The sequence below is a fragment of the Oncorhynchus mykiss genome, chromosome 2 (genome assembly GCF_057628025.1).
Source record: "Oncorhynchus mykiss isolate SJ-2025 chromosome 2, ASM5762802v1, whole genome shotgun sequence".
Taxonomy (NCBI): domain Eukaryota; kingdom Metazoa; phylum Chordata; class Actinopteri; order Salmoniformes; family Salmonidae; genus Oncorhynchus; species Oncorhynchus mykiss.
In genome coordinates this window covers 43,105,759-43,126,477 of record NC_143023.1, presented here as the reverse complement: position 1 = coordinate 43,126,477, position 20,719 = coordinate 43,105,759, and the positions used below count along the sequence as shown (strand labels likewise).

At 40.2% G+C, this 20,719-nt stretch overlaps 1 protein-coding gene and 1 long non-coding RNA gene across 5 annotated transcripts in view; one reads left to right on the top strand and one right to left on the bottom strand.

Annotated features, from left to right (window-relative positions):
- Window positions 1-4,703: 4,703 nt before the first annotated feature.
- On the bottom strand, window positions 4,704-6,667 carry LOC149985109 (uncharacterized). The gene is made up of 2 exons (XR_016486761.1): window positions 6,561-6,667; window positions 4,704-5,115 (listed from the first exon to the last, which is right to left on the bottom strand). It is a non-coding gene; the product is annotated as an uncharacterized LOC149985109 (long non-coding RNA).
- Window positions 6,668-9,401: 2,734 nt separating this feature from the next.
- The window catches only part of LOC110490292 (phosphatase and actin regulator 4B), a 61,345-nt gene continuing 50,027 nt past the window's right edge, over window positions 9,402-20,719 (top strand). For 3 of the 4 annotated variants that reach the window (XM_090200338.1, XM_090200320.1, XM_036949331.2), the window contains exon 1: window positions 9,418-9,604. The gene's annotated coding sequence lies outside the window, so the exon portion shown is untranslated. Of the gene's footprint in view, window positions 9,605-20,719 lie in introns of all 4 variants that reach the window. The other variant, XM_090200330.1, reaches the window with a different exon arrangement.

Here is a 20,719-nt window from a genome sequence, read left to right as displayed (position 1 = left end):
AAATTACAATAAAAATTCAAACCAGTTTAATTAACGCCCTTAACCCCCTACTGTATAATTTCTGTGTTTGACCTGATGGGGCATGTATAGGGGTCGCAATATGGTGATGACTCCACCCTGCTGTGTAATGGGCTCTCGGACACTTCTGCCACATCACTTACACAAATCTAGAACCTCCAGATATGCAAACACTAACTAGAAACCGATGTCCAATTCCAAACCAACCCTGCTCTAAAGTTTGATTTGTAATTGGGCACAAAATATTAATTAACAGGGAGAAGGGGTTTTAAAGACAAGTAAGGAAATGAACAGTCAATTTCAGTCAATATTTTATTACTTGCAATGAACATTCACAGCCAATTCATTCAAATATTCACCAGAAAGCAAACTCGGAAAAAATATACAAATATTTACAGTGCCTTGCGAAAGTATTCGGCCCCCTTGAACTTCGCGACCTTTTGCCACATTTCAGGCTTCAAACATAAAGATATAAAACTGTATTTTTTTGTGAAGAATCAACAACAAGTGGGACACAATCATGAAGTGGAACGACATTCATTGGATATTTCAAACTTTTTTAACAAATCAAAAACTGAAATTGGGCGTGCAAAATTATTCAGCCCCCTTAAGTTAATACTTTGTAGTGCCACCTTTTGCTGCGATTACAGCTGTAAGTCGCTTGGGGTATGTCTCTATCAGTTTTGCACATCGAGAGACTGAAATTTTTTCCCATTCCTCCTTGCAAAACAGCTCGAGCTCAGTGAGGTTGGATGGAGAGCATTTGTGAACAGCAGTTTTCAGTTCTTTCCACAGATTCTCGATTGGATTCAGGTCTGGACTTTGACTTGGCCATTCTAACACCTGCATATATTTATTTTTGAACCATTCCATTGTAGATTTTGCTTTATGTTTTAGATCATTGTCTTGTTGGAAGACAAATCTCCGTCCCAGTCGCAGGTCTTTTGCAGACTCCATCAGGTTTTCTTCCAGAATGGTCCTGTATTTGGCTCCATCCATCTTCCCATCAATTTTAACCATCTTCCCTGTCCCTGCTGAAGAAAAGCAGGCCCAAACCATGATGCTGCCACCACCATGTTTGACAGTGGGGATGGTGTGTTCAGCTGTGTTGCTTTTACGCCAAACATAACGTTTTACATTGTTGCCAAAAAGTTCAATTTTGGTTTCATCTGACCAGAGCACCTTCTTCCACATGTTTGGTGTGTCTCCCAGGTGGCTTCTGGCAAACTTTAAACAACACTTTTTATGGATATCTTTAAGAAATGGCTTTCTTCTTGCCACTCTTCCATAAAGGCCAGATTTGTGCAATATACGACTGATTGTTGTCCTATGGACAGAGTCTCCCACCTCAGCTGTAGATCTCTGCAGTTCATCCAGAGTGATCATGGGCCTCTTGGCTGCATCTCTGATCAGTCTTCTCCTTGTATGAGCTGAAAGTTTAGAGGGACGGCCAGGTCTTGGTAGATTTGCAGTGGTCTGATACTCCTTCCATTTCAATAGTATCGCTTGCACAGTGCTCCTTGGGATGTTTAAAGCTTGGGAAATATTTTTGTATCCAAATCCGGCTTTAAAACTTCTTCACAACAGTATCTCGGACCTGCCTGGTGTGTTCCTTGTTCTTCATGATGCTCTCTGCGCTTTTAACGGACCTCTGAGACTATCACAGTGCAGGTGCATTTATACGGAGACTTGATTACACACAGGTGGATTGTATTTATCATCATTAGTCATTTAGGTCAACATTGGATCATTCAGAGATCCTCACTGAACTTCTGGAGAGAGTTTGCTGCACTGAAAGTGAAGGGGCTGAATAATTTTGCACGCCCAATTTTTCAGTTTTTGATTTGTTAAAAAAGTTTGAAATATCCAATAAATGTCGTTCCACTTCATGATTGTGTCCCACTTGTTGTTGATTCTTCACAAAAAAATACAGTTTTATATCTTTATGTTTGAAGCCTGAAATGTGGCAAAAGGTCGCAAAGTTCAAGGGGGCCGAATACTTTCGCAAGGCACTGTACATGCTTGAAAACGTTACTTACAATACAAGACAGTTACCTGTGCTAAATACAGTTGAAATTGGAAGTTTACATACACTTAGGTTGGTGTAACGATTCTCGTTGGTGGAAGGAGAGGAGGACCAAAATGCAGCGTGGTAAGTGTTCGTCATATTTTAATTGAAAAACTGAACACTACACAAAATAACAATGAAGCGAAAACGAAACAGTTCTGCCAGGTGAACAGACACTAAACAGAAATTAATCACCCACAACCAAAATGGGGAAAACAGGCTACCTAAGTATGATTCTCAATCAGAGACAACGAACGACACCTGCCTCTGATTGAGAACCATACTAGGCCAAACACATAGAAATATAACAACATATAAAAAGGAACATAGACTACCCACCCCAACTCACACCCTGACCAACCTAACACAAAGACCTAAAGAAGGAACTAAGGTCAGAACGTGACAGTTGGAGTCATTAAAACTTGTTTTTCAACCACCACAAATTTCTTGTTAACAAACTATAGTTTTGACAAGTCAGTTAGGACATCTACTTTGTGCATGACACAAGTAATTTTTCCAACAATTGTTTACAGACAGATAATTTCACTTATAATTCACTGTATCACAATTCCAGTGGGTCAGAAGTTTACATACACTAAGTTGACTGTGCCTCTAAACAGCTTGGAAAATTCCAGAAAATTATGTCATGGCCTTAGAAGCTTCTGATAGGCTAATTGACATAATTGGAGTCAATTGGAGGTGTACCTGTGAATGGATTTCAAGGCCTACCTTAAAGTTCAGTGCCTCTTTGCTTGACATCATGGGAAAATCAAAAGAAATCAGCCAAGACCTCAGAAAAAAATTGTAGACCTCCACAAGTCTGGTTCATCTTTGGAAGCAATTACCAAACGCCTGAAGGTACCACGTTCATCTGTACAAACAATAATACGTAAGTATAAACACCACGCAGCCGTCATACTGCTCAGGAAGGAGACGCATTCTGTCTCCTAGAGATTAACGTATTTTGGTGCGAAAAGTGCAAATCAATCCCAGAACAACAGCAAAGGACCTTGTGAAGATGCTGGAGGAAACAGGTACAAAAGTATCTATATCCACAGTAAAACAAGTCCAATATCGACATAACCTGAAAGGCAGCTCAGCAAGGAAGAAGCCAATGCTCCAAATCCGCCATAAAAAAGCCAGACTACGGTTTGCAACTGCACATGGGGACAAAGATCGTACTTTTTGGAGCAATGTCCTCTGGTCTGATGAAACAAAAATAGAACTGTTTGGCCATAATGACCATCATTATGTTTGGAGGAAAAAGGGGGAGGCTTACAAGCCAAAGAACACCATCCCAACAGTGAAGCATGGGGGTGGCAGCATCATGTTGTGGGGGTGCTTTGCTGCAGGAGGGACTGGTGCACTTCACAAAATAAAATGGAATCATGAGGCAGGAAAATTATATTGAAGCAACATCTCAAGACGTCAGTCAGGAAGTTAAAGCTTGGTCGCAAATGGGTCTTCCAAATGGACAATGACCCCAAGCATACTTCCAAAGTTGTGGTAAAATGGCTTAAGGACAACAAAGTCAAGGTATTGGAGTGGCCATCACAAAGCCCTGACCTCAATCCTATAGAAAATTTGTGGGCAGAACTGAAAAAGCGTGTGCGAGCAAGAAGACCTACAAACCTGACTAAGTTACACCAGCTCTGTCAGGAGGAATCGGACAAAATTCACCCAACTTATTGTTGGAAGCTTGTGGAAGGCCACCCGAAACGTTTGACCCAAGTTTAAATGGTTTAAGGCAATGCTACCAAATACTAATTGAGTGTATGTAAACTTCTGACCCACTGGGAATGTGATGAAAGAAAGTAAAGCTGAAATAAATAATTCTGTCTACAATTATTCTTACATTTCACATTCTTAAAATAAGGTGGTGATCCTAACTGACTTAAGACAGGGAATTTTTACTCTGATTAAATGTCAGGACTTGTGAGAAACTGAGTTTAAATGTATTTGGCTAAGGTGTATGTAAACATCCGACTTCAAGTGTACTTGCCAACCAATTTACCAACTTTCACACTGCCAATGTCTGCAAGAAAACTCATATTTAAACAAATGAAAAACATTATTATTACAACATGATTAAAGTTATTTACAATAACATGCAAATGACAAGGCATGTAATGTTGTAAAATATCTATCGCCTTGAGATGGGGAGCCGGCCAAGGAGTGACAACAAGAGTGGGGAAAACAACAGACACAACAGATGACGGACAACGGACACCATGGACAGACAAATTCACAGACATTGATGACATGACAAAGAAGACACATGAAAATGATTGCTCCTGCACCAGCATAAGCGGTAGATTGGGATTTATCAGGGGTGCTGCATCAATTAAAAAATGATTCATATTTAAAATAAATGTCCAACAAATTAGTGAGCTCTGGCTTTATTACGCCTGTATGAGCAGAGAAAAATACTCCTCAGCAGAGCAGGGAGTAAAATACCCCCATGGATTTCTGATGGTATCGTGCCATAGAGGGTTCCTCACCTCTGCAGAGGGTTAAACCTTTTCCAATAGCAAACAGCCCAAAATCTGTGCCTCCTTTCTGCTGCTTGACAGCCGGCAATGTGTACAGTACCAGTCAAAAGTTTGGACACACCTACTCATTCAAGGGTTTTTCTGTATTTTTACTATTTTCTACATTGTACAATAATAGTGAAAACATCAAAACTATGAAATAACACATATCATGTAGTAACCCAAAAAATGTTTTACAAATCAAAATATATTTTAGATTCTTCAGAGTTGCCACCCTTTGCCTTGATGACAGCTTTGCAAACTCTTGACATTCTCTCAACCAGCTTCACCTGGAATGTTTTTTAAGAGTCTTGAAGGAGTTCCCACATATGCTGAGCACTTGTTGGCTGCTTTTCTTTCACTCTGCGGTCCAACTCATCCACAACCATCTCAATTGGGGTGAGGTCGGGTGATTGTGGATGCCAGGTCATCTGATGCAGAACTCCATCACTCTCCTTCTTGGTCAAATAGCCCTTACACAGCCTGAAGGTCATTGTCCTGTTGAAAAACAAATGATAGTCCCACTAAGCGCAAACCAGATGGGATGGCGTATCGCTGCAGAATGCTGTGGTAGCCATGCTGGTTAAGTGTGCCTTGAATTCTAAATAAATCCCAGTGTCACCAGCAAAGCACCCTCACACCTCCTCCTACACGGTGGGAACCACACATGTGGAGATTATCCGTTCATCTACTCCACATCTCTCAACGACACAGCAGTTGGAACCAAAAACCTCAAACTTGGACTCATCAGACCAAAGGACAGATTTCCACTGGTCTAATGTCAATTGCTCATGTTTCTTGGCCCAAGCAAGTCTCTTCTTATTATTGGTGTCCTTTAGTAGTGGTTTCTTTGCAGCAATCCGACTGTGAAGGCCTGATTCACGCAGTTGATGTTGAGATGTGTCTGTTACTGTCACGTCTGCTCCAGGGCCCCCTCTTTACACGCGTCAGAGCTTCATCGGACTCACCTGGACTCCATCACGTTATTAATTACCTCCCCTATATCTGTCACTTCCTCAGTTTCTTTCCCGAGTCAGCATTAATGTCGTTGTGTCCCTTGTCCCGACGCCGTTCGTGTTTTGTTTCCTGCCTGTTTATTCATTAAATATTCACTCCCTGTACTTGCTTCTCATCTCCCAGCGTCTGTCCTTACAGTTACTTGAACTCTGAAGCATTTATTTGGGCTGAAAATGAAGTTATCCTCTGCAGAGGTAACTCTGGGTCTTCCTTTCCTGTAGCGGTCCTCATGAGGGCCAGTTTCATCATAGCACTTGACGGTTTTTGTGACTACACTTTAAGAAACTTTCAAAGTTCTTAACTCTTTCCTTATTTACTGACCTTCATGTCTTAACCCTTTCACACGTACCATTCTACAGTGGTCCCTGAAGCGTACATCAATCACACCCGTGTGGTTTGAACGCTTATTTAGAACGGCAAGGTTCGAATGACGCAACAATCAGCATTTGAGCTGGCCACACTTTTTTCAGAAACTATTTACACAAACACAGTCCTTACAAAGTTATGTCCAGAATTGAGCAGTTTATTTTTGGATGCAATGTTCAGATAATCACAGAAGTATCTATTGCATAACACAATCATCCAAACCGTAAAAATGTAGGCTACATTTGTCCTAGCGCTAACTGAACACAAGCGGTCATATTTGCTAACTCTTGGCTGACATACACTACAATATGAATTAGCTAATAGCAATTACTATGTATAATTAATCACATCACGGGTGAGCTCACCATTGATCGAAATAAATGAGTAAAACACTATCTAGAAAACGAAAGTAATCCGACGATTATTAGTTTCAGCGCGCAATAGAAGACACGTTTGGTCTGTTTATAGTATGCATGTTGAAGGGGTGTTTCATCTACCATCGTTCATATCTCACCATTCACTTTCTGAAGTTCTCAAAAAATGTGTGAACCCTTACTCACCTCATTTTGTTATAGCATCTTTGGTCCCGACAGATGATTACGTGAAACCCAGATTGCATTGTATGTCGACAAACATGGCTCCACACATAGCTGGAATTAGTTTAGCTCATCATAATCAGTACAACCTTCAAAAACGTATTTTAAACATACTATTTGCCCATTACAATCTATGCAAGAATCGGAATGAATGATTTATCACTGGTAATTGAAAAACGCTAATAAAACAGTAAATATATCAATAATTACCACAAAACATTTTCTGATAGTGATTTATTGATACAAATGGCGCGTACAGGCAGTCAATCACGTAACCTCTCACTCCAACTCTCAACCATTCAGTGTTGTTGTTTATGTGTGTGGCTAGTGAGCTGTAGTTGTAGCATTAGCAATGTCTTTCAAAAAGGAGTCAACTTCTGGAGATGTAAAAAAATTCTGACAATGAGTCTGAAAGTCAGGTCGGTATTCGGACACGATTACTACAAGTTTACAGTAGATAGATGGCTAGACTAACGTATCTATCAAAACATTGTTAGCTGGCATGGCTAATTGAGTGACTGTCAGTGACTAACATAACAAGAGAAATACTGCTGATGCACATCCACATTTTGAAATTGCACCTACTATTCTATATATAAAGAATAAATTGAGAAATTACAATTGTTTTTGGGTCGGGGGACCCCTAGCGCTTCTAGGCGACCGCTTATGCTGCTTATGCCTGGAGCCAGCCCTGGTTGTCCTGCTATCCAGCTGCAGCCAGTGATTAAATCTCTGCAGCTGGCCTGGTCCCCGAACATAGACATTCCTGCCTAGATTATGACCTAATCCATTCTACTCGCTGCATACTATTATTGGTGCAAGTATGTAGGAGGACCACTGGAAGAAATAATGTCTCATAACATGCAAAGGCAACCTGATACAGCACAAGAACACCTGAAACAACCTATCACAACACATATCTGTCTCTTGCCTTCACTATGTTCTGATGTTTTTCTAACACCAGGGAACCAGATCATGTTTTGTTATGTTGGACAAAACATCTGGCTGCAGTGTTCCATCAACACCTCAGACAGAGTTCTGAAGAAATAAGAAATACAGTAGTGAGCCTAACTCTACTATACTGTACCTTAATGTTGCTGTTGTTAGGTAGAGAGAGGCGTGGGAATGTTATCAGAGCAAAGGGCACATGCTCATATCTAAGGAGGTGTAATACTGTCCAATGCCTGATTACTTTATAATGTCTCAATCTAAGAACAACCATCAAGCTGGAATCAGATTAATAGACTTAAAAACGCTTCTTCCTTGAGAAAGTTACATGGAAAAGTTGTTGACACATGATCGGGCAATGATTTAGTCAAGTGCATAACGGGTTTCAAAATACAAGAATATGTATTCAAAAAACATCCTCCATTTAGTTCTAGCTGTGGAGAACCTATTAGAGAGTACCAACGGAGTAGTACATTTCATCAGATGTGCATGTTGTAAAGATTAAAATATTTGTTTTCAGTAGTCATCATTGCATTCCTTTGTTAAACAAAAATCAATAATTTATTTTTAACCAAAGGAAAAACATGTCCACGTATGATCTGTTTTCAATTCAGTGTCCTACCATAAACCTTCCAATAAGACACATGGCATTTAGGCAAAAAATAATAATACATTAAATTGTGATTATGGAAAATTATGAGTTCTGTTATACCAAAAGATATTCCCTCTGAAATCTATTATGGCCAATAAAAACACTAGTGTATTTGTTCTGCCGCAGTTTCCAGCTGATCCAACACTTTGTTTCATACTCTGTTAGTCCTTCCTGCCTTGCCTTCCCTTCACATCACATGCCACTGGCACAAGATCATTCCTAGAGTATGACTACAACATCAAGAAAATAAGCAGCATGTTCAGGAGGCAGTAAACGATTTACTACAATTCAGCCACTAGATGAGGCTGTATGTCCAATGTAAATTGAAGTTGAAGCTTGCAGAGAGTTTACAGGCTTTAGCTATTCTGTAGCCTACTTGGTCGGATTCAATCCAATGTACCTTCAATCTAAAAATTCCCTTCAATATGATAAACTGACTTAATATATATTTGTTTTATTCATGGCAACAGTTAGGCTATTACAGTTGTTTTGAAACATTCTGTATATTTGTTACATATAAAACAAGAATACACTTGTTCGACATAAAGTAAGATTTATGCCTAAACCTGCACATACTTAGAAAAAGGGTTCAAAGCAGGTTCTGCAGTTGTCCCTGTAGGAGAATCCTTTTTTTTGGTTCAAGGTAGAACACGTTTAGTTCATAAAACGGTTCTACCTGATACCAAAAAGGGCTCTACCCAGCCCAAAAGGGGTTCTATCTGGAACCAAAAAAGTGTTATCCTACATGGACAGTCGTAGAACATCTTATGGTTCTAGTTAACCCCCTTTTCCCCCCATAAGAGTGTAGTACATCGAGAGCTTTGTCTTTTGCTAAAAAGATTTCAAGCTTGACTCATCAAAAGATCTTAAAACACATTTATCTTTAGAGTTGTCCATGCTCCAGTTGTGCTTAAGTTGCTCTGAAAGCTTATGAGATCAGTTACCAGCATATCTTGGGTCTTTTGTGATGATAAAAATATGAAAGTATTGAATTAAACATCACTGACACTGAAACAAAGAATACTGTCTTGTAACGTTCAGCTGCAATGCATTATTTCATTGAGGAACATCATAATGATTTTAGATTACGAAAACAGTTATAACAGTGCGCTTGGACTGTTTTCCTTACAATGCTTGCTGGGTATTGAAGTCTTTCTAATCCGAGGCAGATTCTATTTGCGACTACCATCCATATTAGGCCAATTGAGATGCCCTGCTTGCGGTTTTACACAAGAACTACTATTACCAAAATGCCCTCCGGGTTGTTTCCGGTCATTCCGGTAAAAAAAAGTTTCGATGGGAGCCTGGGAAAAAGTGATGAGGAAATGGCTGAGTAGCCTAGCTATATTAAATCGATTGTAACCGATTTCCAAACAAGAGGAGGGCAATTCATGAGTCAGGAGAGAAGGTATGTGAGATCTGAAGCAACATGGTAGAGTAAACAGAAATTGAATAATTTCCTGCAGAACACAATGAACGTGGTTTTAACTTGGCAATCACTAAGACACTGCCATTGAAAATATAGATTTGTAACAACTTTTTTCCAAATGTAATTTTTTATTAGTTTTCGTACATATTTATTTTGTTTTTACCGCTTAAATCAGTGACGGTGTATTGTCCACCTTGATCTCCATTGATGCTCTGTTGGCGTTCAAGCACAATGGATGCGAGTGATGATGCTCTCTAGATGTTATCAGTGGAATGGAGTGGTGATGTTACACTGGGTAGCAATTAGCAAACCTCTTTTTCCTACAAAGAGGTGAGCTACAGGCTGCGGTTTGATTTTTAGATATGTGATGACTGTCCTTCATCCCTGTGGGTTGACTACAACTGCGTAGTCTATTCAATTCGTTTTTTTGGCAATAATATGATAGGCTACAGTTGACGGAATAGCTAGTTGCTAAGTAGGCTACTTAATAGTTTGAAAACAGCCGCTATAGCTATCTATGCGATTGGTTTCCTGAAGGTCCATCATTTGTTCGATTTGCCCACTGTTCAGCCATAACCAACAGATAGAAATGTTGCTGCGGCTTTCTTTGATATGCACAATAGGCCAAACTGAGTCTACGAATAGACTATGCATTTTATTGAACACCCATTTGATTGTTTACCTGTTCCGTTATTCGCGGGAGAATGTGCTCTGCTAGTTGCCTTTACATGTTGCGCTGCAGCAAACCGCCAATCTTTCATGCATTATAACCAACAGTGTTATCGTTGCTTCAATGTTGCATTGTAACAATTCCACCCAACCGCAACAATGAGTACGTTTACATGCACACAATAATGCGATTATTGTGGATGATCAGATTCATGTAACATAGTTCGATTAAAACGTTTACATGCTTTGCAAGAATAACGATTTTCCTAATCCTGTTTACATGGACGCATCTGAAATCAGTCTACCAGACGGCACTAATACATGCAGAAAATCGCCAATCGAAATAAACGATCTACCACATCGAACATATTATTTTTGGGAAGCATATTTGATTCTGATTTTGGACATAAAGTTTGTATGCGAAAACTACTTCTAAAACGCATACATTCAGTTATTCAGAACTCACTACACTCGTGCCAAACATGCTGATGCTAGCACATGCGCAGATCAAATAGACCACTGGAACGCCAATTAAGGCGTTTAAGTGTCCTAATAATTCTAAATATTTCTCAGAAAACCAGGTGTTTTAATCGACGTATGTTTACACCGATTTTGACTTTACACAGTTTAAGATAAATATGTTTACATGACTATTGCATAATCTGCCTATTGCCATAATCATTAAGGCAGTTAACCCACTGTTCCTAGGCGTCAATGTAAATAAGAGTTTGTTGTTAACTGACTTGCCTAGTTAAATAAAATAAATACTATGTTTGGAAACCAAAATATGCGTCCAAACAGAGCAAGATAAACTACTGGGTCATTGTCGATTTGGTTTTGCGAATCGAGAGAGGAATATTAAGCATTCCTGTGACCTCAAGTTAGCTTGCATTGACTTGTTTATGCATGATTTATGTCTCTGTGCTAGAGCGAATATGGAGACATGATAGCCGAATATGGATACTACTTGTTCCTGCATCATCATGGCTCAGCTGTAGGATAGCTTATGCTAGCGCTTGCTTACGCGTAGATCACACCGACAGTGTTATTGCGCAAAATGGTATGCAGCATCGTCTGAATATGTGTGCAACAAAAGTTCAACATTCACCTTCTGGGGCAGACGGGTTCAGGGTCATGAAATATTGTGTGAATAAAGAGCGGGCGGGTTGAATAAAGAAAACAATACCTTAAATTCATAAATGTATAATTCTTGTGCAATTTATATTTATAGGCTACATTGAGGTTTTTCTTTCATTATTTTAGGCTAGATATTTGGTATTTGTGCTTAAACTTAAACTGTAGTGCCTAACCAGTGGTGGGAAAAGTACTCAATTGTCATACTTGAGTAAAAGTAAAGATACCTTAATAGAAAATTACTGATTGAGGTGCGTTTTCCGAGTCATATCTCGCGCCAGCTCCGCAGTGTCTTAATCTACATAGGAAGTCTCAGACCCAAGTGCAGCAGTAAGCAAGCGGGTCGGATCTGCTGGCTAAGTCTATTCCTGAATACCATGGGGTGTTCCACAAAATACTGATGAGAATAGATTGTTATGGTTCAAAAACTGAATGGGACATTTGATGGAGGATACATTTTCATGGAATGTATGAATATTTAAATTGTCATAATTTTATTCCCTTAACTAAAGGGGATTTGATGTTTTCAAGGTCATGATAAAGTAGAGTACATTGGCACATTGTGGTTGAGCAGATCAGTCTGTGTGAGGTAGGTGCCAGTGTTTTTGTAGTTAGGCTATGTTGAATGGAGTTACTTGCGGTTCTCTTAATGCTGGACAGTCAGTATGCAGTAATAACAAAGAAACCACGAACTCCGTGGTAATACAGTAGCAAAACACTGCTGCTTGTTTTGCCAATGTAGTCCTGTCTTACAGAGACTACTTCAAACAGGATAGTGCAGAGGTGTTGGATGCATAGTGTATCATTATATCAAATTAAATTAAATATTCTGTTGCATGCGCCATATACAACTGGTGCACAGTTAAACACAAATGAAAAAATACAATAAAATAGTTACACAAGGAATACAAAATGTGATACAGTGTATGTTTACAGGGTGTAAACTGTTAAATGAGCGCTGTTAAATTTCAGTGCTGTGGTACAGTATGTATGCATTACAAAAGTGTATATAACTCATTCACTCTTCCTAACTATTGTAAAAACCTGCAAGAGAGTGTTGACTGCAGAGTTCTGTGAAGGCTGCAAAATCAACAATTTGGAAGAAATCAAAAGTCTATAACTATAATATAAAAGCAACATGGAACAATTTCAAAGATTTTACTGAGTTACAGTTCACATAAGGAAATCAGTCACTTTAAATAAATACATTAGGCCTTAATAAACACAGCAAAAAAAGAAACATCCCTTTTTCAGACCCTGTCTTTCAAAGATATTTTGTAAAAATCCATATAATTTCACAGATCTTCATTGTAAAGGGTTTGAACACTGTTTCCCATGCTTGTTCAATGAACCATAAACAATTCATGAACATGCACCTGTGGAACGGTCGTTAAGACACTAACAGCTTACAGACGGTAGGCAATTAAGGTCAGTTATGAAAACGTAGGACACAAAAGAGGCCTTTCTGTGAGACGCCTAAGACAGCGCTACAGGGGGACAAGACGGACAGCTGATCATCCTCGCAGTGGCAGACCACATGTAACAACACCTGCACAGGATCGGTACATCCGAACATCACACCTGCGGGACAGGAACAGGATGGCAACAACCACTGCCCGAGTCACACCAGGAACGCACAATCCCTCCATGTCCGCAATACGCTGAGAGAGGCTGGATTGAGGGCTTGTAGGCCCGTTGTAAGGCAGGTTCCTACCAGACATCACCGGCAACAACGTTGCCTATGGGCACAAACCCACCGTCGCTGGACCAGACAGGACTGGCCAAAAGTGCTCTTCACTGACGAGTCGCGATTTTGTCTCACCAGGGGTGATGGTCGGATTCGCGTTTATCGTCAAAGGAATGAGCGTTACCCCGAGGGCTGTACGCAGGAGCGGGATCGAGGTGGAGGGTCCGTCATGGTCTGGGCCGGTGTGTCACAGCATCATCAGACTGAGCTTGTTGTCATTGCATGCAATCTCAACGCTGTGCGTTACAGGGAAGACATCCTCCCTCATGTGGTACCCTACCTGCAGGCTCATTCTGACATGACCCTCCAGCATGACAATGCCACCAGCCATCTGCTCATTCTGTGCGTGATGTCCTGCAAGACAGAAATGTCAGTGTTCTGCCATGGCCAGTGAAGAGCCCGGATCTCAATTCCATTGAGCACATGTGGAACCTGTTGGATCGGAGGGTGACATTCCCCCCCCAGATATGTCCGGGAACTTGCAGGTGCCTTGGTGGAAGAGTGGGGTAACATCTCACAGCAAGAACTGGCAAATCTGGTGCAGTCCATGAGGAGGAGATGGCACTGGAGGAGATGCACTACGGTACTTAATGCAGCTGGTGGCCACACCAGATACCGACTGTTACTTTTGATTTTGACCCCCCCTTTGTTCAGGGACACATTATTCCATTTCTGTTTGTCACATGTGTGTGGAACATGTTCAGTTTGTCTGTTGTTGAATCTTGTTATGTTCATACAAATATTTACACATGTTAAGTTTGAAAATGAACACAGTTGACTGTGTGAGGATGTTTCTTTTTTTGCTGAGTTTGTATGGATTTCACATGACTAGGAATTCAGATATGCATCTCTTGGTCACAGATACCTTAAAAGAAAAGGTAGGGGCGTGGATCGGAAAACCAGTCAGTATCTGGTGGGACCACCATTTTCCTCATGCAGCGCGACACATCTCACTTGCGTAGAGTTTCTCAAGCTGTTGATTGTGGCCTGTGAAATGTTGTCCCACTCTTCTTCAATGGCTGTACGAAGTTGCTGGATATTGGCGGAAATTGGAACGCGCTGTCATACAGGTCGATCCAGAGCATCCCAAACATGCTTAATGGGTGACATGTCTGGTGAGTATGCAGGCCATGGAAGAAGTGGGACTGTTTCAGCTTCCAGGAATTGTGTACAGATCCTTGCGACATGGGGCCATGCGTTATCATGCTGAAACATGAGGTGCTGGCGGCAGATGAATGGCACAACAATGGGCCTCAGTATCTCATCACGGAATCTCTGTGCATTCAAATTGCCATCGATAAAATGTAATTGTGTTCGTTGTCCATAGTTTATGCCTGCCCATACCATTACAATGCCAAAATGCAGTCAGATCAAGATCCTGGTGAGGACAATGAGCACACAGATGACAGTTTGTGCAGAAATTCTTTGATTGTGCAAACTCAGTTTCATCAGCTGTCTGGGTGGCTGGTCTAAGATGATCCTGCAGGAGAAGATGCTGGATGTGGAGATCCTGGGCTGGCATGGTTACACGTGGTCTGCGGTTGTGAGGCTGGTTGGACGTACTGCCAAATTCTCTAAAATGATGTTGGCTGCGGCATATGGTAGAGAAATTAACATTAAATTCTTTGGCAACCGCTCTGGTGGACATTCCTGCAGTCAACATGACAATTGCACGCTCCTTCTAATCATGAGACATCTGTGGCATTATGTTGTGTGACACAACTACACATTTTAGTGTCCTTTTATTGTCCCCAGCACAAGGTGCACCTGTGTAATGATCATGCTGTTCAATCAGCCTCTTGATTTGCCAAACCTTTCAGGTGGATGTATTATCTTGGCAAATGAGAAATGCTGATTAACAGGAATGTTAACAAATTTATAAACAACATTTAAGAGAAATAAGCTTTTTGTGCGTATGGACAATTTCTGTGATCTTTTATTTCGACTCATGAAACATGGGACCAACACTTTATATGTTGCGTTTTATATTTTTGTTCAGTATATTTCCCTCTTCAGTGCACATGATTTAATCCTTTTTCATCTTATCTAATTTTTTTTTAATTATATTTTTTTACCCCTTTTTTCTCCCCAATTTTGTGGTATCCAATTGGTAGTTATTCTTGTCCCATTGCCACGACTCCCGTATGGACTCGGGGGAGTGACAGCGCCACTCAGGAGGCACTTTTTCATATTTTCCACACCTGTTACTAGGTTACTAGTGGGTTCGTTCCTGTGTGTCTGTACTGTCTGTTTTAGCCACCTCCAATACCTGCCCCATAAAACTGTATCTCATTATCTGATGCTGACTATTTGTGGCCTGAGAGGTCTTGAAGTTCATTTGCCTGTCAGAGAAAACGCTGTCTCAGTGCTCTTGGAGTGCTCGCCACATCCTATTGGAATGCAATGTAATGGGTAATGGGCCATTATAAGCTGAGCAGGATGCTTAACCCATCAGCTGGGCATGATTCAGTTACACCAAAGAGGAGACGGGTCTCGACAAGCCACTTCAATAGCTCTCAGCCAGGGTTTCCGTTAGGAAAATGTTGCGCCGGACAACATAACCGGGAAGATTTTAATATACCGGCCATTTTGAGAAATGTACCTGACCCATATGCACTGGGTGCATAACCCATTAGGGTGTTCACACATGGTTCACATAATGACAGAAATCACATTTAGATTATGGTAATGCATCTTAACAGAACATGCAACTCATGTAATGAAGCAGCCAATAAAACGTCCTTTACAAAAATTGGCCACAATGCAATTAGCTGGAAAACCCCATTCTAAACGGCACACCAGGGAAAACCCCATTCTAAACAGCGCACCTGATAGCAGTTCCATGTGACACAGATGAAAATGTCTGTCAGAAACTTTGAAAGAGGGTGAATCTAAAGATACAACAACTCATGGGTTGCTAATATGAAAAGGATTGTGCCTTTAAATTGAAAACTAATAGAACTGGAGAGAAATGGCATAGTGGTTGGTCCAATGGGGAAGTAAATGGAAATACATTTGCCAAAATGAAATCATTTCTCCTGTCTATACAGGGGAGTGGCAAAAGGCATCGCTGATTTATTGAATTACAGCTGTCAGTAAAAAGCATCTCAAATATGTGTGAAGATAATGTGTCTTGATTATCATTTAAAATGTTGAGACAAGAAGGGTGTGGCGACGATATAGGCGTCTCTCCAGAATGGCTTAGCTGTATCCCGCCAATTCTTCGCATTCATTGTTTTATTGATTCTCCATTTACATATGTACCGTTAATCCCTGTCATTTGGTTGCATAAATTTGGTTGTCACTCTATAGCTAAAGAAGAAGCAAAATGGAAGAGTGATTGGGGAGGTTGTACAGTGCATTGGGAAATTATTCAGACCCTCTCCCTTTTTACATTTTTTTTTACGTGATAGCCTTATTTTAAAATAGATTAAATAATATTTTTTTCTCATCAGTCTACACACAATACCCCATAATGACAAAGCAAAAACATGTTCCCCAAAATTTTTGTAAATTTATAAACAAATAAATTACAGAAGTACGTAAGTACTTTTTGCTATGAGACTTAAAATTGAGCTCAGATGCATCCTGTTTCCATTGATCACCCTTGAGATGCTTCTACAACTTTATTGTACTACATCTGTGGTAAATTGAATTGATTGGACATGATTTGGATTGGCACCCACCTGTCTATACAAGGTCCCACAGTTGACAGTGCATGTCAGAGCAAAACCAAGCCATGACGTCGAAGGAATTGTCCATAGAGCTCAGAGACAGGATTGTGGTGAGGCACAGATCTGGGGAAGGGTACCAAAACATTTCTGCAGCATTGAAGCTCCCCAATAAAACAGTGGCCTCCATTCTTAAATGGAAGAAGTACAATGGTCACTCTGACAGAGCTCCAGAGTTCCTCTCTGGAGATGGGATAATCTTCCAGACGGAAGCCACTCCTCAGTAAAAGGCACATGACAGCTCGCTTGGAGTTTGCCAAAAGGCAACTAAAGGACTTTCAGACGTTGAGAAACAAGATTCTCTGGTCTAATGAAACCAAGATTGAACTCTGAATGTTGAGTAAACCTTGCACCATCCCTACTGTGAAGCATCAAGCTGTGGGGATGTTTTTCCGCGGCAGGGACTGGGAGACTAGTCAGGATCGAGGGAAAGATTAACGGAGGAAAGTACAGCGATCCTTGATAAAAACCTGCTTGAGTGCTCAGGTCCTAAAACTGGGGCGACAGTTCACCTTCCAACAGGAAAACAATCCTAAGCACACAGCCAAGGCAACGCAGGAGTGGCTTCGGGACAAGTCTCTGGATGTCCTTGAATGGCCCAGCCTGAGCCCGGACTTGAACTCGATCAAACATCTCTGGAGAGAACTGAAAATGGCTGTGCAGTGACGCTCCCCATCCATCCTGACAGAGCTTGAGAGGTTCTGCAGAGAAAAATGGGAGAAACTCCCCAAATACAGGTGTGCCAAGCTTGTAGCGTAATACCCAAGAAGACTCAAGGCTGTAATTGCTGCTAAAGGTGCTTCAACAAAGTACTGAGTAAATGGTTTGAATACTTATGTGAATGTGATATTTCAGTTCTGAATTTTTTATACATTTGCAAAATTTGCTTTGTCATTATGGGGTATTGTGTATAGATTGATGAGGACAAAAAAACAATTGAATACTTTTTAGAATAAGGGTGTCACGTAGTAAAATATGGTCAAGGGGTATCAATACTTTCCGAAAACACTGTTCTTTAATCATGGCTTAAGCAACAAAAGAGGGGTTATTATTCTTATTGGTAATCAGATTAGCTAATATCCATGTGACTATAGGAGATTCTCACGGGAGATGGATTATGTTAGATATATCAGTGGACAACCTCTATGCCCCAAATTTGTACAATTCATTATTCTTTGAGAGGAGACGATACAGAAATTGAAGGATTGTAAATGAACAAATTATAATGGTTGGAGTTTTTAATACGGTGATGAATTCAGTAATCGATAGAGCATGTCAAATTATCACCCACAAGCTCTTTCAACAACCGGGGAGAATATATCCTCTCTGGATCTAGTAGATATCGGGAGATTTAAAAGTCAGAGTCAATTAGATATACTTGGCGAAGAAGGGAGAAGGCGAGACTAATTTATTATTTTTTTATTTGCTTTTTTACTCAGTTCTAAGGTATCAAACTGTTATTGCTGAACATTTATGTTCAAAGTACTCTGTTATTACAATCCAACTTGTCAGTGAGGAATTCCCAAGTGGTCCAGGGTTTTGGAAGTTTAACCAATCCTTACCGGAGGATATGAATTTTATTCATAACAATTTTTTTTAAACATAAATTCATTTAACCACAATACAGACGCAGATGATCTGCATATTGTATGGGATGCCATCAAATGCGCTTTCAGTGGGCATGTGATAAAACATTCTTCTTGGAGAAAGAAAAGGTTTTTGCCAAGGAAAAGTTTTTAAACAGAGGAATTCTTTGCTCTAAACCAACAAATTGACAATTATTTTAAAGATTTAAATTACAACATTACAATTACTCAATGGAAAACAAAGAGAGTATGGTGGTACCATCTATACTGTAGGTGGTGAAAAAATATATACAGTGCCTTGCGAAAGTATTCGGCCCCCTTGAACTTTGCGACCTTTTGCCACATTTCAGGCTTCAAACATAAAGATATAAAACTGTATTTTTTTGTGAAGAATCAACAACAAGTGGGACACAATCATGAAGTGGAACGACATTTATTGGATATTTCAAACTTTTTTAACAAATCAAAAACTGAAAAATTGGGCGTGCAAAATTATTCAGCCCCTTTACTTTCAGTGCAGCAAACTCTCTCCAGAAGTTCAGTGAGGATCTCTGAATGATCCAATGTTGACCTAAATGACTAATGATGATAAATACAATCCACCTGTGTGTAATCAAGTCTCCGTATAAATGCACCTGCACTGTGATAGTCTCAGAGGTCCGTTAAAAACGCAGAGAGCATCATGAAGAACAAGGAACACACCAGGCAGGTCCGAGATACTGTTGTGAAGAAGTTTAAAGCCGGATTTGGATACAAAAAGATTTCCCAAGCTTTAAACATCCCAAGGAGCACTGTGCAAGCGATAATATTGAAATGGAAGGAGTATCAGACCACTGCAAATCTACCAAGATCTGGCCGTCCCTCTAAACTTTCAGCTCATACAAGGAGAAGACTGATCAGAGATGCAGCCAAGAGGCCCACGATCACTCTGGATGAACTGCAGAGGTCTACAGCTGAGGTGGGAGACTCTGTCCATAGGACAACAATCAGTCGTATATTGCACAAATCTGGCCTTTATGGAAGAGTGGCAAGAAGAAAGCCATTTCTTAAAGATATCCATAAAAAGTGTCGTTTAAAGTTTGCCACAAGCCACCTGGGAGACACACCAAACATGTGGAAGAAGGTGCTCTGGTCAGATGAAACCAAAATTGAACTTTTTGGCAACAATGCAAAACGTTATGTTTGGCGTAAAAGCAACACAGCTGAACACACCATCCCCACTGTCAAACATGGTGGTGGCAGCATCATGGTTTGGGTTTTTGATTTGTTAAAAAAGTTTGAAATATCCAATGAATGTCGTTCCACTTCATGATTGTGTCCCACTTGTTGTTGATTCTTCACAAAAAAATACAGTTTTATATCTTTATGTTTGAAGCCTGAAATGTGGCAAAAGGTCGCAAAGTTCAAGGGGGCCGAATACTTTCGCAAGGCACTGTATTTCATGCATTTACAGCAGAGAAATTTGCCTGAAAAAGAAATCAACTCATATTAGAGAATTGCATTATTAATAGAAGGAGCAAATTATTTCAAACAGTTGTTCAAACAGAAGCCAGCCCTACAATCTCACAAGCATTCACAGACAAGCATTTTGCTACACACCCAATAACATCTGCTAAATATGTGAATGGGACCAATACAATTTGATTTGAGATTTTCTTTTGTATTGAATATCCCCCGCCTGAAACGTATAGATGAGCAGCAGCTTTTAGGTGAAGGTTTGATCTAGGAGGAATTACAGAGGAGAGAGGAGGAATTACATTATGCCATTGAGTCATTCAAAATGGGAGAGTCCCCACTTTTAGATGAAATTCCAATTTGAGGTATGTAAAATGTTCTTCACAGAAACTAAGAAACCCTTACTATTCTTTCCATGCTATTATCCAATCCGGCACCCAACAGGAGACTCCTCACGTCACTTGGTTTTAATGTCCGTATACTGTCAATGTATTTCCTTGAGAGTTAGAAACTTCAAGTTGTAGAAACATCCCAAGGATGATCAATGGAAACAGAATGCACCTGAGCTCAAGTTCGAGTCTCATAGCAAAAGGTCTGAATACTTTTGTAAAAAAGGTATTTGTTTTTTTATTGGTAATACATTTGCAAAAATTCTAAAAAAAATATTTTTGCTTTTTCGTCATGGGGTATTGGGTGTAGATTGATGAGGAAAATATATTTTAGAATAAGGCTGTGACCTAACAAAATGTGTAAACAGTCAAGGGGTCTGAGT